The 14,190-nt window shown below is 42.4% G+C and overlaps 1 long non-coding RNA gene across 1 annotated transcript; it reads left to right on the plus strand.

Annotated features, from left to right (window-relative positions):
- The first annotated feature begins 3,978 nt into the window (after window positions 1-3,978).
- Window positions 3,979-5,785, plus strand: LOC144027554 (uncharacterized). Its single transcript, XR_013285487.1, has 4 exons — window positions 3,979-4,900; window positions 5,165-5,215; window positions 5,291-5,324; window positions 5,400-5,785. It is a non-coding gene; the product is annotated as an uncharacterized LOC144027554 (long non-coding RNA).
- Window positions 5,786-14,190: the final 8,405 nt, after the last annotated feature.

Here is a 14,190-nt window from a genome sequence, read left to right on the forward strand (position 1 = left end):
ACTCTCTTCTCTTACAAAGCACTTTATGATTTACATAATATTGAAGCTGGCCAGTGAGGTGCGGTCAGCACATCTGCCTCAAATAGCAAAAGTTCTGTCTTCCAATTTTGGCTCTGACCTTTGCTCCCATATTGCCAAAACACGCTTTCGCTTCAGTTACGCCTAAATAGAACATAGGTGTGAATGTGATAAATGACACATTTACAGCTTATTGACGAAATGTTTATTGCACATTTTTACTTTCTGTAATAAGAAGAGAATGACGTTTTTTTCAGGGAGACGTTGTAAAGTGTTTCGTGCACCTGTCTGCCCTTGAAGTTGAGGCAAGTGATGAATGGAATCTTTTGAGCTGGACCAGAGGAGGCTCATCCAGCCGATTTTGCGGCTGTTGTAGGGGTGATGATGTAAGAGTGGGCAGTTTTAGCTTCCACCAATCCCGCCTTTCACTGACACACACCTCCCCAAACCCGCCTCCCTTGGAAATCCACCAAAAACACTGAGGGGCACAGCTGTTACAGAGCTGACTCGTCACGGAATATGCGGCTTCTTATCTTACGTTTGCTTTGTTCTGTCTGAAGATTTGGATAGCAACATGGAATGGGTGGTGGGGCACATACGGAATTTGGTTGGATTCCCTGACAGTCATTATTAATGATGCGGTAGGCTAGCAACCAGTTCAAGATGTACCCTGTCGCTTGCCCAAAGTCAGCTCTCTCCCTCTGTGTGTGATTAGACAGCCTACATTTATTTTGTGTTTGGGGAAAAAATGTCCCGAGACTAGTCTTAACTCCATTTCCAATACTACTTGTCCGCAGTGGGATGAGCCTATCCCAGCAAACTTCAACAAGAGTGGTCTACACACTGTGCCGATTACCAGTTTGAGGGTTTACTATGGTTTTGAAAAGTCACGTTGTCAATAACCACGCACACTGCCTGTCACCGGTAATGTGCACTTCTTGTTTGAGGGAAGTTCTAACAGGGCACAATATGATTGGCTGCTTGCAGAGATCGCTAAATGAGAAATGGATGCCGTTTTGCTACACAAACAGAACAAAAAAAAAAATACACCATACCAGCGGGTACCAAGTAGCCCCAAGGACAACATAAGTAGCCAACGAGTTCTCAAAATAGCTCACCAATGATGGGACACTGTGAAAAGTTTGAATGTTTATTTATTTTAACTTATCATGGTGCACCTTTTTAATGTGCCAAATATCAATCAATCAATCAATCAACTTTATTTATATAGCACCTTTCATACATTTAAAATGCAACTCAAAGTGCTGGACATCCATAATGCAATAAAAGAAAAGAAAGAAAAAGCCCCCCCATCCCCATGATCGTACCCACAGACACACCCAAAACCCAACAAACACATGAAAACCACAACATGGCGGGGCACAGATGTACCCTGTAAGGAAAGGCACCCAGGAGGAGTTCATCCACAGTGAGATGGATGAAGACCAAGCATCCCTCTCACTGTGGAGGCTCCCCCATGAGAAAACACTGGAGCTAAAAATTTTATAACTACCAAATAAAAACATTTAAACACTAAAAGAAAACGGTTAAACACGATAGAAAAAATAAATAAATAAAAACAAAGCTACAAGACAATATAGATTAAAAGTTAAATAAATAAAAGGGGATAAAAAAGTAAAAATAATAATAAGTAAAATAAAATAAAATAAAATAAAAATAAAAAAGGTCAATCAAATGCCAAACTAAAAAAGTAAGTCTTAAGCCTCCTCTTAAAAACATAAATATTCTCTGCAGACCTGATGCTCTCTGGCATGCCATTCCATAGGTGAGGACCATAGTGGCTAAAGGCAGCTTCACCATGTGTCTTGGTCCTCACCTTTGGAATAGTTAAAAGGCCGCTGCCAGAAGACCTCAGAGGCCGCGAGGGGTAATAGGGTAAAGTCAGTAAATAGTAAATAGTCAGTATTTTCTTTAAAAATAAAATAGATTGTGTTCAATGTAAAATGTGCTGTTTTTAATTATGTAAATAGGACATTTTAGAGCTATAATTTTAATACTCTGATAACGTGATATTTTTTGCTCACGCTTGTCATACCTCCCAATCAAAAAGTGGCCCATGCCTACCCTCGACTGCTTACACGTCAATTACAGGGTGCACTTAGACCAACAAACACTGATGCTCACATTCACATCTACTGATAGTCTCAAACTCAGCTCGTGGAGGGCCGCAGTCATGCATGTTTTAGAGATGTTGCCCAACACACCTGAATCAAATGATCAGGACAGTTATCAGCTTGCTGCTGAGCTGATCCTTTGAATCAGGTGTGTTGAAGGAGAAATCACTGAAACAAGCTGGATACCAGCCCTCGAGGACCGGTGTTTAACACTTATCATTTTGAGTCTTCAATTCAAGAGGGAGTTGACTGTGTTCCAACTGCTTGCAAGATTTGAATGTAGCCTCAAAGCTTCTGAAGACCAAGGTAAGAGGTCAGCGCGAGGCCGCGATTGCACAGCAAATGGTTGACACCAATGCAGACATGTGCGGCTATCATGGAAGACCTATTTGTCTCAAAATGATTCACACATATATTTCCATGATTTTTATGTGTTTTTGAGATCCGCAAATATATTGGTGATTTTCACATTTGTGCATGAATTCATCATGACTTACCATGACTTAGGAGTTGACGAATGCATTTATTTTTTTAGCTCTTTCAAGATATTCACACATACAGGTCCTAGATATTCACGCATCTAAAGGCCCGTCGTTCCTCCGTCCACAAGGAGGCAGTGTTGCAGTCTCCATTGGACGGGAATGAGCCATCTCCAACTTCCGTAGAAAATTGGAAATTGAAAAATAGGAAACAAGCCTTAATCTGATCCCCTATTATGTTTTTATTTAACACAAGCTGGGAAATAAAATACAGCCATAATTTGTTTTCCTCAAGCTGACGCTGCCTTGACAGGAAGACATTCTTCTTCTACTGTTGAATTTACTTTTCCTACACCGCGAAAGCAACAGCAGTCAAAGAGGTAACAATAGAAAAAACGTGTCTTGAATTGTCTTCTGGGTTAAGGCAAAACAAGCACAAAACAAATAATGGGCATTCAGATTAAGGCTTGTTTTCCATTTTTCAATTTCCAATTTTAAACAAGAAACGGAGACGGCTCGTCCCGTCTAATGGAGACAGCAACACTACCTCTTTGTGGATGGAGGAGGAACAGGTCTTTAAACACGTGAATATCTAGGATCTGCGTGACTATCTTGAAACAGAATGATACGTCTAAAAAAATGAACCCCCGCCACTTCCACTTCCGGTTCACGACGCTGTGCTTCGCGGTGTTTTGCTCAAGAGACAAATTCTTCTTTTTCTTTTTTTCTGAATCTCCACCGCTACCCTCATTTTTAATTTTTACTTTTGTGACTATTTTTAACGTCTATAAACTGAGACTCGTTGATTTTTACCGTTGGTGGCTGTACCGCTGCTCGGACATTAGCGAGCGGCCTTCAAACTGCCCGGCTTGTGAACCGCCTCCGCTCTCACATTCTCCAACCGACGGCCACTACAGTATACGCAAGTATGGCTTCATGCAACGTAAGTACTGCTTCTTGAGCCTTCCATGACTGTGCACATTAGAGCAGGCCGGGCGACAGGTGATTAGCGAGCCTATTAGAACGGGTCTGGAGTCTGTAAGGAGTCTGCGGCCTTCTCAAGGTTTCTTTTTTTTTTCCCTTGCCCTTTTGTGGTTTGATCAGGGGATGTCGTTGCTATTTGTCAACTGTTGGTATGTGAAGCCCTTTAAGAAATTCATACGCCACATCAACAAATGTGGAAAATCACGGATATATTTGTTTCTCAATAACACGTGAAAATCATGAATATATTTGTGTGAATAAATTTCAGAAAAATTCAAACACAACATTAAACGTAGTGTCCGGCATTCTTCCGTTGCTGTTTGTAAACGTAACATTCAAAACTGGCAGCAGGATGGCAGCCAACTAGGAACGAGTGTGAAAGCAGTCCACCAGTCAGGAGCTGGGATTTGCACATAACAAAGAATAATTGAGAAGCACTGATATACTGTAGGCCAAATTTGCATCATCCACCCATGGTCTGCTTGCTGTTCCTTATACTTTTCCTTCATTAGTTTCTTCATCCGCCATGCCAATGACTGCGTCCTGTGTAGAAGGGAATGAGAGGAGGTGCTTCAACTGGCAGTGAATCAAGTCAGCCATGTTGACGCCCAGAAAATGGCCATTTTTAACTGTGCCGCGCAGTTTGACAGCACAGCTTTGTTTGCTTGTTTATTGAACATATAAACCAGCAACAGAAATTAACTCTTTGACCGCCATAAACATTTAAAGACGTTCAGTATAAACCTAGAATTGGCCGCCATAGACGTTAATTGACGTCTACTATGTTTTTTTATGGAAACGGGTGGAGGAAAGCCTTGGGCAGCTGTGCTCCAAGTATCAAGCCGATCGGGTTACTATAATGAGTATTCCTGGCCACTAGATGGCTGTGATGAGTCTTTTGGACAAGATCGGGTAGGAGACAACAGTAGAAGGAGAGAGGCTGAGCTCGAGTGTTGAGGGGGAGAGAATGGCTAACTTGGCTAAGGGAGTCAAAAAGGCTACAGATGGCAATCAGCTCACGCTTGATCCTTATTTTCAAAGCTCAAAAGCATCGACCAGTGCTCAAGAGCACAGTGATGACGGGGTTAAGTCATAGTTGAAGCGGTGACGCGGCCGTTTCGACCACGTCCTAAGGCCCCACCGGCTAGCGATGCTAACACCGGAGAAAAGTGGTGCACAACCGAGCACGTCTGCGCAGATGACGTTTCATCGGACGATGACGACTACTACGGGTCCGATGCAAGACAGTCTTGGACAGTCTTTCGTCCTCCAAAGAACGTGAAGGTAAGCGCTAACATGCTAAGAGATTGCTAGTAAGATTACTTTACTAACTTTTCGGCGATCTGCTAGCAGCGTGTGTAAATGTGCTGATATACGCTAAAACATCTATTACCTATACAAACGTGAATGTATATTTTATAGATCGTGCTCCCAGCAACGTCCGACCGCTGGTTCTACGACAAAGAAAAAACAAAAACGTTTTCAATACACCACAACAATAAAAGGAAAGTCTTTCGATAGTATTGTAATTGTATATGTTTCTTTCAGCTCCTCCTCATAGGGCCCAAAGTGACCCTTCTCACAGTGAGCAGAACAACGGTAAAAAGAAAAAAAAAAAGATTCTCCACAGCTCTAATAAAATATTTGATGGTTAACGTCTTCTATAATTTACAGAATGTGCATCAACCAATAAATCCAAGAAAAAAAGGTAAACATGCACACACACACACATTGCATCACAGTGCTCTAAAATAATATATGATATTGAAATGTATATTTGCAGATCCCAAAGATTCTGGCTGGCTTGAAGTTGATGAATTCGGCTGGCAGCCAACCATCTTCCCCTTTGCTGCAAAACCAGGACCAAGGGATGCTGCAGCAGAGCTGAATTCCCACCTGCCAGCTGACATCCTGGAGCTCTTCATCACGGATGAACTTCTCCAGCACATCGTTCATCATACCAACCTCTAGGCAAATCAGTCCATGCAGAAGCAGACTGACAAAAACTGTTGCGCACGTGTAAATAGTTTGCAAAGAGTTTTCCAAATTGTTTGTTCGGATTGCTACTGTTGCATGTAAATAAACTGTTATTTTGCAATCAAAAAACATTTTTTATTGTTGGGGTAGTGTTTTATAGAAGTTTAGGTGTTTGTAGAATCACTCATGCAAAAAAAAAGTGCCAAATTCACTAGAGTGCATGAATTAACATCGTTTCACAAAAAGCTTGATTTCTCCGTATTTTGGAAGAAAATAGAGGATTTGGGTGAAATGAAGGTGTTTTCTATTGTTGATTACTGAAGATCCGAATAAGGTAGAAACAAACTTTTTTTTTAGATGAAAGATGAGACTTCAATCTTTCATTTGGTAGTATCCGCGTTTCCATAGTCCTAACACAACATTTTCTGTGGAGCTTGAAAGCGGTAAAATTCTGTAAATCCGCTGGCAGTATAGGGGTTACCTTTTCCGAAAATGGCTGGCAGTCAAAGAGTTAAAATTAAAATACTAAAAACCAAAGTTTTTTTTTTTTGTTTTTTTTTACATATATGGTCATAATTAAGCACAGCTTACATGTTCAAAAGGGAGTAGGAAGAAGTAAAAAACTTAACGAGTACTATCACCTAACAAAAAAAAACAAAACAAAAAAAACATTAGCTTACACATACAAACAGCTGCATTGATATTCCAACAGCATTATACATTTAGTTAAGCTAACATTTTTACAAATATATAAATCAGCACAAAGGCTTACAGATACATTTTTAATTGCACTCTATTTTATACATTTGTACTGACTTATACCTGATTTAAATATTGTTGTTGTACTTTGTTTTTATACATCTTTTTAAACACAACCAGTGATTCGCACCTTTTCAGGCTAATTCCAAAGTTGTTCCACAAATTTACACCCATAATTGAAAGACACCTTTGTTTAATATTTGTTCTTATTTTGAATTTCTTTCCAGACACTGGTACCCCTTAAATCCTAGTCACTGTCTCTGATTTCAAATAGCTTCTGAATATTGTGGCAAAGTTTATTATTACATTATTTAAGCTATTTTAAACTCAACTAGATCATAAAATTTCATTGGGTTTAATTTGATAAATAATGAATTTGTTGTATATTTTGATCGGTTAATAATTCTTTTTGCTCACCACAGTTACTTACAAACACACTTCGGTCATCTTGTTCTCTTTCAATATTGTTCTCCTTGAAAAGTTCCTAACAAAGTCATCCCACCTGTGTGGTATTCCATCTCTGCCATGATAAGGGGATGTTTCAGGTCAAGGGTTTTTGCAGCACAATGAGAACAGAAATCGAAATTGGGGATATAATTGTAAACCCCGCTTTTCTCTGCTTTCTACAGGTAGCAATGCTTGAGCTGCACTGACACAAAATACCGAGAAGGTCCTGTTCATTGCCTTAAGATAATATGATCACGTGTTGAAATTTACATTACATCAAGGCTAATAGCAGGACTATGAGCTCACGCTATATCTTAATTTTACCTTTGATTAATGTGGTTACTTTGAAGTTTTTAGGGATATATCTGAGATTTTATTTTGGCATAGATATAACAATGAATAGACTGTTTGTTTTTCGGTCCATGCAGTTCCTGTCTTGTAGAAAGCATCTGATAAGTATCTTCATAGAAAATAACTTTAGTAATGTTAAAGTCACCTTATGGAACATTAGAATTTTCTCACATTGAGTCTACCGAGTAAAAGTATTTTTGAAAAGTAGGTGGTTTGAGTTTTGATTGTTTTTATTTATTGAGTTTTCTTCAATGGGGTTAATGAGCTGCGCGCTGGCGAGCAAAATTAGCTTCTTAATGGATCCTTAATGATATCAATAAGATACTGTATATTCAGTCAGTTTATATCCCGCTTTAACGCAAGTATTAAAGACATGTTGTTCTTTTATACAATCTCAAAGAATTTGCTGGCGTCTTACTGTTTTGAAGGTTTTCCTCACGCGATCACCTGTTTTTAGACACATAACACAAAACAATGTGACTGCTCTGGCAAAGGCTGAAGTGGGAACTGACACTGCCAACAAGGTAAGACAATTCTCTCTACACTGGTAAAATTGTTTTGTCAAAAAAAACAGAAACTTCAAAGCTACTTGTCAATCTGGCACTGTCATGTTCAATGACACAGATGTTTACAGTTTTTACTGGTGAACTAAGGATTTTGAGCAAAAGACTGTCTTTTGCAGTTAATCTCAGATGTTTGGCGACAAATTGTTTTGAGAAATGCACTTGCTGTTCTTGCAAAAGATGGTATGAGAAATACCTGACACGACGAGAGGAGGTAGGACTCAGACGCAGAGTGTAAGTTGGCCAAAAATGCTGCAGCTTTAATCGCACGAAAAACTCAAATCGCCTCTCAAGGAGGGAAAAAAGGCTGAACAAAAAGAGCTCCACACGGGAGATACAAAAAGGGCACTCAAAAACAGGGACAACAAAAGGCGCTCCACAAGGGAGGAAAACCAGGGCAAACTAAAGGCGCAAGACAAGGCAAGGCTAGACATCAAACAAGGACTGTGGTACGAGGACTGAGAGGACGCTTCCATGCACTGAGATATGTGACACTTCGGCACAGAGGGGAGGAATCAGGTGGCTTTTATGTCCAGGTTGATTGGGAACAGGTGGTGCTGATCATGGGCGTGGACCGGTAATCATTGAGCTGCAGGAAGGGTAAGTGACCTGGGGTGAGAGTGGAGTCAGGGCTATCAAAATAAAACAGGAACATGACTGTAAAAACAAAAGCATGAACCGCCACTCTGGTGGCGGCGTGACAGTACCCCCCCCTCAATGGCCGGCCCTTGACGGCCTTTCAGCAAGGAGTCCAAAAACAAGGGCGGGTGGAAGGGGGCACGGAGGTGGGAACACGACCCACCCCTCCGTCCCAGACAAAAAGGCAGTTCAGGAGGGCGTCCATGACGCCAGACGAGAGTCCCGTCGGGACCGTTCCGAAGACCTTCTCCTAGCGCAGGATCAGGTTTGGAAAGTACCAAGGGGATCCCGTGGATAGTTTTGACTTGGTAGACCTGGCAGACTTGGCAGACTTGGCGAGGCGTGGCAGACGTGGCAGACTTGGCGTGGCAGGCTTGGCAGATTTGACGAGGCGTGGCAGGCTTGGCAGACTTGGCGTGGCAGACTTGACGAGGCGTGGCAGGCTTGGCAAGGCGTGGCAGGCTTGGCCGACCTGGCGTGGTGTGGTAGACTTTGGCGTGGACGGCTTTGGCGTGGCCGGCTTTGGCGTGGACGGCTTTGGCGTGGACGGCTTTGGCGTGGACGGCTTTGGCGTGGACGGCTTTGGCGTGGACGGCTTTGGCTTGGTCGGCTTTGGCTTGGTCGGCTTTGGCTTGGTCGGCTTTGGCTTGGTCGGCTTTGGCTTGGTCGGCTTTGGCTTGGTCGGCGTGATGCAGAGACCTGGCGTGACTTGATGCAGAGACTTGGCGTGACATGATGCAGAGACTTGGTGTGGCTCAGGGTCTTGGAGATGCGCCCGGCGAGACTCGGGGGCTTGAGGCGGTGACTGGCGAGGTTCAGGAGCGAGAGGTTCAAGAGTCACCTGGTTGACTGCGGCTGAGGATGCACTGGTTGATGACTGTTCCAAAACGTGATCCATACAGTCCATTCCCCATTCCAGTACGTTTCCGGAGTTCCAGTCGATTCTGGGGTTGTGTAGATGTAGCCAAGGGTGTCCCAGAACCAAAGTGGGTGACGAAGCTTGGATTACATGGAAACGGAGATTCTCGATGTGTAGTCCAATTTGAACCTTCAGGGGTTCGGTGATGTGGGTGATATAAAAGAGTTCCTTGCCATTCAGAGCTCTGGCCTGAATGGTCCGGGGAAGGGGTTTGGTGGTGGCTCGTACTCGCTTTACGAGGCCCCAGTCCATGAGGCTCTCGTCGGAACCGGAGTCGATGAGGGCTGGCAGGTCTATGGTTATAGCATGGTGGCTTATCTGGACTTGCGTGATTCTTTGAGTCTTAGCATGACGGGGTGACGGGAAACTCACCGGTGGACCTCTCTTCACGGTGCAAGATCCCACCAGATGACCAAGTTCACCACAATAGTAGCAACGGCCTTCTTGGCGGCGACGCTGTCGCTCCTCAATGGTTAGCTGGGTCCGACCAAGCTGCATAGGTTCCTCGTCATTTCCACTGACCTCCCTCGCGGTAGCTGACTGGGGAAACGCATATCGTGAAGACTCACTTGCCAGTGGATGCTGGAGGGGTCCCGAATCAGGTATCCTTTGGTGTCCGCTGCTCTGCTTGAGCTCCCGCCTCCGATGATCAGTGCGGATGGCAAGCGAAATCAATGAGTCCAGGTCGCCGGGTAAGTCATTTGGAAGCAAGAGTTCCTGCATGGAGGTTGTGAGCCCCTTCAAAAAGTGGTCAAAGAGAGCTGTGTCGTTCCAGCCACTCTTGGCTGCTAGAGTTCGGAATCGGATGGCGTAATCATTAACCGATTCTCTGCCTTGTCTGAGATGGCTGAGTTCTCGCGTCTTCTCTCGATCCATGTTGGTTGGATCAAAAACGAGGCGGAGAGCCCTGCTAAACCCGGCTGCGGTTGAGCAAGTCGGGGAGTGCCGTGCCCATTCCGCGGTGGCCCAGTCTCTGGCTCGTCCCGTCAGGTGGGAAATCATGAAGGCCACGCGGGAACGGTCTGTGGGAAATGCCTGTGGTGAGAGTTCGAAGTGAATGTCACATTCGGTCAGGAATGCCTGACAATGTCCTGGTTCTCCCGAGTATCGCTCCGGGGAGGCCAGTCTCATTCCAGCCCCGGCCAAGGCTGGAGTCGGGATCGGGGATTAAGCTGCTTCCGGTTTCGTGACGGTTGGCGTGGAGTGTTGCAGGTGGTTCACCAGCTCCTGCACCTGTCCAGCAAGTTCATCTATCCGGATGACCATGGCTTGCTGGACCTCCTCCAGGTGCGACAGGCGGGCGGCCTGTCTACGTAGTGCAGCCTCCAACTTTCCTGCTGGGTCCATGCTGGCCGAAGTGTACTGACACGACGAGAGGAGGTAGGACTCAGACGCAGAGTGTAAGTTGGCCAAAAAGGCTGCAGCTTTAATCGCACGAAAAACTCAAATCGCCTCTCAAGGAGGGAAAAAAGGCTGAACAAAAAGAGCTCCACACGGGAGATACAAAAAGGGCACTCAAAAACAGGGACAACAAAAGGCGCTCCACAAGGGAGGAAAACCAGGGCAAACTAAAGGCGCAAGACAAGGCAAGGCTAGACATCAAACAAGGACTGTGGTACGAGGACTGAGAGGACGCTTCCATGCACTGAGATATGTGACACTTCGGCACAGAGGGGAGGAATCAGGTGGCGTTTATGTCCAGGTTGATTGGGAACAGGTGGTGCTGATCATGGGCGTGGACCGGTAATCATTGAGCTGCAGGAAGGGTAAGTGACTGTAAAAACAAAAGCATGAACCGCCACTCTGGTGGCGGCGTGACAATACCAAAACAACTGAGAAAAGCTAAAAGCTCTCTTTAGTATCCTTTGCTTAAAATTCACAAAAAGGGTACCACCACATGTAGGCTAGTAACATCAATGTCACACTCTGATTAATGAACCAAAATCCATTTACAATTGCTTATTGGTCAAAATCCCAAACAGCTGTCTCACTGACACATTTTTAGAAATAGGCAGAAAACAGAATATTCTTTGATTCACTCTGAATGGGTGGGCAGGCACTCCAGAGAAGTGGTTCTCAAGTACCCCTATCCAGCCTGTTTTCCATGTCTCCCAGAGCCAACACAGGTGTTTCAAACCATTAGCTAATCAGCAAGCTAGCATGAAGCCTGATAACGATCTTCAGGTGTGTTGGCTGAGAGAGACATGGAAAACGGGCCGGATAGGGGTACTCGAGCACCGGGGCTGAGAAACAGTGCTCTTGAGAACCAATTATTTGTATACAAGTACTTTGAACATGTTTTGCTTGCACGCCATTGTTCCTTGGAACGCTTTGGTCCTTGACCTATTCCGTCCGTCCGTCTTCAGCAACTTTGACACAAGCAGAATGGGAAAATAAATTAGAGGAGAGTACAGCGAGAGGAAGCAATTGTGCTGGAACGTAATAATATAGAAAAAAAAACACACCTGGAGGAAAACAAGACAAGGACATTTCAAAACTTTTGGGGACAGATTGTCTGAACATTGCACTCTGGCAGAAATAGGAGAAGTTGGACCAAAAAAAAAAAAAGATGTCAGATGAGCTTGACCCAGGAAGCCCAACCAGGGAATAATAAGTGTTGAAGAGATCGAAGAAACACAGGTGAGTGCAGATATGAAGAACACCACCAAAGAAATATCAATAAGTATGAATACTGAAAAAAAAAAATAAGGATCTCATCTTAATGTAACCACAAATTAACTTGCTCAGAGTGAAATCTGGGCACCAAGGTAGCCAATCACGCTCTAAATTGTCCATAGGTCCAAGGTTGAATGCAGACTACGGCCACAAATTAGGATTTATGGCCTGGTCTAGTTGAGGTCTTTGTTAAATATTAATCCATTATCAAAGATACAATGGAGCTGTTATAAACCGGAAGTCATAGAAAAAAACAACTCTTGAATATCTTGTGACTTCAGTTCAAACCACTGCCACGGGTGCCTTCACGTAAAACACGGAACAAGCGATGTTAATTTCTTCTCAGCCAATGAAAGGGACTCATTCAAAGCAGTATCGATATATATATATATATATATATATATATATATATAGTTTTTATTTTGTCATTGTCCTTTCAAGTTATATTATAAAGTTGATATTTCAATGATGCAATATATATATATATATATATATATATATATATATATATATATATATATATATATATATATATATATAAAAGAAAAGGTTAATGCTTTACAGCAGTTGTAAACAAGTAAGAGTGGTTTTATTATTGACACACAAATCTATACAATAACCTTGTCATGAAAATGTTTGTTCTGGACCTGTCGTTCAAAGCAGAGAATCTTAATAGCAAAAGTTTGTACGTAAGTGAAGAGAATGCTGAGGCGTTTGCCACCCGGAAGTACGAGTGACGCCATGGTCAAATGTCCTATTGTGCACTAATGAGCGTGTCCTAACAGTCACAATGTACAACGTGTGCTTATCTGTAAACTATTGTGTGCTTTTCTGTGACCTCAGAGGTCTTCTATAGGTTTGTTCTCACAGTTACAGTTTATGAAGACCACTTGATCTAAATAACACTCGTGATTATTACTGTTCATGTATTCTGAAATATACTAGAGAAGTGCTTATTTGGTGAAGTTTAAATAAACAATTGAAGTGACGGTTGTCTCACGCACTGCAGGCGTTACGATACGTTACGAGACAGAAGCGCCTCATCCTCAGACAGGAAATAAAAAAGTTTGAACACTGCTAGTCATCTGGTGCTAGATTTTGATTCCCATTTTCCAACCATGCTTTTATTTTTTTTTATTTTTTTTAGGTCATCCTGACCAGTATAGGAAGCTGGCTTTGTTGTATACCTTTCTCCATACAGTCCAGAAGACTGCAACGCAATTGTCCCACATTTTTATTATACCAATCACCACGCTGGGTATGTGTGTATGTGTCTGTTTTTTTTGTTTTTTTCCCCAAATACTTTATTCGGCTGTGTGTCTGCTTGTACTGCAAATGCGTGTGACGTATAGTGAGTACTAATGGAATAATTTTGGTTGCCTACTGACCTGAAAAGATGCAAGTCCGCCACAAAATAGTGATAATCCTAATTTAGCGATGACGGAAACATGTTTGCTCAACTTGAGATAATGACGGACTGACATCTGACGAATGATAGACCAGCAAAATTTATTTGTCGATTTATTTTTTTTCCATTTACATCCGGTTTCATTCTCAATATTACCACCATACTGTTTCCCTTTCAGAAGTGTGTCACTTCGAGAAATTGGGTCAAGAATGGACCGACAACTTTTTCAGTTATTAAATGAAATGAAATTATTAACCAACAAAGCAACACAATTTTTTGGGGCGGGGGCTGTTATGTGGGATATCTAATGCAACTGTCATTAATGAAATTAATAATCCACAAAGCAACCATGTCTTTTTGGGTAAATTGAATAACCAAATAAGTTGGGTCTGTCTCTTTTTGACCCAACTGTTTTTAGAGTGTACCATGGCTTTAAAATGACCTATTTATCTATACGCCCAACAATTCTTCAGATGCTGTGGACAGACATACTGTAAAATCGAACAGTGGATCTTGTTAAAAAGAAATGTTACATAACTTAAACCTTAACTTAAGAGTTACAATCACTCATTTTCCCAAAATAACTTAAAATCAAAGTTGATTGTTGTTGTTGTTGATGTTGTAATAACTCAATTGTTATGAATACAATACATTTTAGAGTATTTTAAGCATGATGACTGATAATATAATTAGCATTTCTTCCAAGAACTTGTTTTTCTTTGTACTAAAGACACAAGTATACAAATGGAACATGTTCCATGAGCATTTCGACCATTTTTGCTGTATTAAAAGTCTTGGATGGAAAGCGGGAAATCTTGCCTTTATTGCATAGTCA

This window comes from Festucalex cinctus, chromosome 1, assembly GCF_051991245.1.
Source record: "Festucalex cinctus isolate MCC-2025b chromosome 1, RoL_Fcin_1.0, whole genome shotgun sequence".
In the NCBI taxonomy this organism is placed as follows: domain Eukaryota; kingdom Metazoa; phylum Chordata; class Actinopteri; order Syngnathiformes; family Syngnathidae; genus Festucalex; species Festucalex cinctus.